This window comes from Topomyia yanbarensis, chromosome 3 (assembly GCF_030247195.1).
Source record: "Topomyia yanbarensis strain Yona2022 chromosome 3, ASM3024719v1, whole genome shotgun sequence".
Lineage (NCBI taxonomy): Eukaryota > Metazoa > Arthropoda > Insecta > Diptera > Culicidae > Topomyia > Topomyia yanbarensis.
This window is the reverse complement of record NC_080672.1, coordinates 157,881,446-157,886,225: the sequence shown is the minus strand read 5'-3', so window position 1 is coordinate 157,886,225 and position 4,780 is coordinate 157,881,446.

Below are 4,780 nucleotides of genomic sequence, written 5' to 3'. Positions count from 1 at the left end.
ATCTAAGCATCTTCTCAGTGAATTTCAAAATGATCCATCGAGGGATTCGAGAGATATGGCGATTTGAAGTTTTATGATACGTTTCATAAGGCTACCAGCAAACACCCACGGGTTTGGTCCAATCTCTATGAACAAAAAAATATTTGTCTACTTATTTAGTACATGGCATTCAAAAGATATAGTAATCAAGTATATCAAGTATATTTATACGTGTCGCGATTTTTAAAGGAAACCCTTGCGATTTAATTACATAAATATAATGTACAAATGGTGTTATTTATATGGTGAAAAAATAAATATGAAAATAGGGTTGTCTACCAAACGTTAAATATAATGTGTAATTTTAAAAAAATAGATGAAAGTTGGAATGTTCACTTCAAAAGGCCATATCTCAATGGTATGTTGACTGATTCTAATTATTTTTTCATTATTGAACAGGTAGACGTTTCATCATTAATTTTCATCAAGAAGAATATAAAATAGAGTTGTCTACATAAATAAATAGACAATATAATTGGTCTCAACTATATGTATTATAATTATTTAGTGATTATGAAACGTATCATAAAACTTCAAATCGCCATATCTCTCGAATCCCTCGATGGATCATTTTGAAATTCACTGAGAAGATGCTTAGATACTGTATCTTTCGAATGCCGTATGCCAAATTTATGGTCATTTTTTTTAGTTAATAACGGTTTTAGGAACACCGTGACAGCCTCTAGCAAAAGCAAGTATCGGACTAACAATTCCTTCCCTTTCCTTCCGCGATCTACGTTCGGGCCTGGCCAGCGCCGGTATTGATCAGAAACACTTTAGAATTACTAGGAGTTGCACATTGAAAGATGTTTCGCTACTCCCAGGCAAAAATATCTACTGATTTCCTGTGCAACTTCAGCCAGACCCGATCGATAACGGAGTAGCAGCCAGGGGTGGTCGCACAAGCTCAAGCAAGCTCTATGAACAAAGTTTACACGTTTGATTTAAGGACAACATTCAAAATTTGTTTGTTTTAAGGACAACATTCAAATTCACAGAAGTCCAAAGCATTGGAAAAATCCATAACTTCTTGGAATATAAAACTAAATAAACAAATGTACACTGAACAAAACAATGGGAAATGTCCACGTGGACTTCGTGGGTAAGGGGGTAGCGGTACAAAGATTGTCCACGCTTGACCACGAAGGAGGAGGAGGGGGTCAAAAACCAAGGAATTTCTGTCTACGTGGTATATGAACGGCCCCTAAGTGCGTAAAGCTGGTGACACAAAGTGTCTATCGTGTATGCTGTAAAAGTTATAGCATGATATTTATTGTTCAATATAATAATGGTACTTTTAAATACGACAGCTAAATTTTGCTTCAATAAAACGGAAAAGGATGATACCAGGACATATTTTGTAATTCATTTTTCTATCTACCACCGCTTGAAATAACCACCGGACAATTTCAAGTTGTCTGGATGTGAGAAAGCAAACTTTCATTTGCCAGAACCTTCTAAGAGCTAATTTTCTAATTTACGACCTTCGAATCGTTCTGAAGCATATCTCGGAAAACAAGAATCGAAATAAATTACTCCAAGTAAGTAGCAACAAAGTCATTATAAACTCGTGCACAAGAAACTTCGAATACTTCCTACTTGAGGATTATTTTTGAGGACATATTTTTCTATTGCATCAAACTACACCAAATTTTTATTAAATTCTTAAAAAATTAATTTACCGGTTACTTCCAAAATATAACGTTCGTTTGTTTGAAATATCTTAAATTAATAGGTACACTTGAGGGGGTACACTGCTTTAGGAGACATAAAAGAAGTATATTTTCGTGATATTTGGAAGTGGAAAGAAAAGTTCTCGATATTTGAAAATTTATATATATTTGCATACACATTTGAAAAGTTAAAAAGAAAATTTTCCCTAAAAAACTTTACAAAATGGTGGAGTTAAGAACTGTTTTGTTACTGTAATACCTAATTAGCGGGAAAATTACAGCTCGTTATTCTGATTGAAATCAATGAAACAACGATTTACATAAATACACTCAGGTTTTTTTTACGCGGGGGATACAGGCCGCGTAAATGAAAACCGCGTAAATTTCAAAATCCGCGTAAATGAAAACCGCGTAAATTTCAAAATCCGCGTAAATGAAAACCGCGTAAATTTCAAAATCCGCGTAAATGAAGACCGCTTGAATTTAAGAATCCGCATTAAAAAGAACCTCGTTGATGGATACCGCGTAAATTCCAAAATCCGCGTAAATGAAAACCGCGTAAATTTCAAAAACCGCGTAAATGAAAACCGCGTAAATTTCAAAATCCGCGTAAATGAAAACCGCGTAAATTTCAAAATCCGCGTAAATGAAAACCACGTAAATTTCAAAACCCGTAAAAAAACGCGTAAAAAATACCGCGCAAAAAAAAACCGCGTATAAAAAACTTGAGTGTATACATTCCATTTGATTTCCGGTACCTTTTGTCGCAGTTTCTTATAAATGACGTACTTTTGGTATGAAATTTTTGATTTTAACGTGCTACAGAAATGATTGAAATCAGTATTCTGGTAATATTATTTTGTAGAATCTTTAAAAAAGCTATATGAAGATTATTGTGATATATTTTTCGATTTATTTATTGACGTAAGCCCCCTTTTGGACGCCAGCCATTCAATTATCAACGCTATAATTATTGAACAATATAACGACGCGGATCGATTTTCAAAGTTTTAGCTTTACACCTATCTTCAGCCCCATCTAATTGAGTACATTATTTTAAATACTAAGAAATCTACAAAATGATATCTTAAACATCATTATTGGTTAAAAGTGTGACAACTGTACTGCAAATACATTGGGAGAAACCAGAATGAATCATATGTGTTTCAGTATTAATCAGACTGAATTTTTCACTTAAAATGTATATTGAACAGAAGACGTCAATTCAACTTTAAAAACTAAACTAAAAAGGCATAAGGAAATAGAAAAAAATTCAAATTCAAATAAATTCTCGCGCTTCGGTTGAGCAATAAGGTCACTACTTTCAAGCACAATTTTTACGACAGCCACAGATATTTCACAGTAACCAAGTTTAGGACAAATTTAATGAAGTCCCTTTCCAATTTTTCACCGCTTGGCAGAACAACGTTTCCGCTCTGCCTGTCTAAAAGCCATCGAAATAACTGGGTATGGGTAAATGTCGAGGCAAACATCGTTGAGGAAGTTCTCTTCACTGACGCTGATGTCAGGATAATGAAGTCGACGATGACGATGCTGGAAAATAAATTTTCTCCGCAAGCGGGTCAACAAGTTAAGCAATCGCACGGGAAGCCTTTCGAATTAAAAGTGTACGTAAAACTTGACGTTACGATAAGATCACGAAAAATCGATGGAAATTACGCTGAATCTGGTGTTCTCTACTTAATGTAAATGACTAAATTTAAATCTACTCTGGCACGTTCGCGTAAATTCAGTCAACTAGAAAGTGCGATACGTCATTTCGGTCCGCAGCTCCGATAGGCCAGGTCGAACCTACCTGGTTGATAAAAGGGATCGATTGCGCACTAGCTATGTACAAAATTCATTTGGGTCTTTACTTAAAAAAAACTCGGCCACCGAAGCCCCGTTAATGGTAGATTATTAATTAATTTTATTTCCTTCTCGATGAATTTTAAGAGGTAATTTCTCTTCGTGGGGACAGTTATCGACAGAGATGCTTTTGAAAATAAAGTAAGCATGAAAGCGTACCTGATTAGACTTTGCGATACGATTTGGGAGGCATTTGGTTGTGTATGATTTCGCCAAATACATAATGCGATTAGCTTTTAACCTTCTGTGTCGTTCAGATAAATTTTATCTGGGAGAATCACTGTATTAATAACTAGTCGAAAAGTTTTCCAAAATACGAGAGAGTCAGTTGTGCCAGTTTATAACTCCATCGTAAATTAGCAGCAAGGGTACCATATATCAGACGCAGGCTACGTTATTTTCGCTCATATGAATCCATTACATTGGAAATAAATTGTCATTTTTACATGAAAAATAATATCATCAACATTTAAATATCTCCTGTGAAGCCACCTATCCATTTGTCTAGATAAATAAAACAGTTTTTATTTATTACACAGAGATGTTTCACTTCCAGAGATTTTTGCTTGGTGTATGGACGGCTTTCATAACACGCACGATGTAGTACATGTTCGATCTTCAATAATTTACTAGTTTATTAGGGGTAGTGGTTAGTAAATCGGACAATTTGGGTGTATTCAACACTGTGAATATGTTCTACACTGTTTTTTTTATTTATTCACATTAATTAAAATATAAAACGAAAAAAACAATTTCTCAGGTTCCTTACGCGCGACTTGCATTGCGCGAGGAGACCTCATTTGCGGCTGGAAAATATTTGTTTTCTCTCCAACTTTATCCTAGGGGGGTCATTCATGCCAATCTCGTTGTCGTACACGTGCGTATCATCATAGTGATTAGAAGAATATGGGGTAAAACGCACCCTCTAATGAAATATGATCATAGCTTAGCTATAGAACATTAACTGGGAAGTGTTTGTCATAAAATAGCATAACAGCGACGAACTGTTTGTGGTATTGAAGACTGTTTGTTGATCTTTGTTTTCGTAGATTTTTCTTAACGGTTTCTGTGCAGGGTTGTTAAGAAAGCACGTCTATTCACAGAACGATATCTGCAAAGAGTTATCTGTGTAATGCGTGATGCGAAATTTCATTTTCAAAAATCAATCAACAGGCCGACGAGGGTACCCACAAATTGAA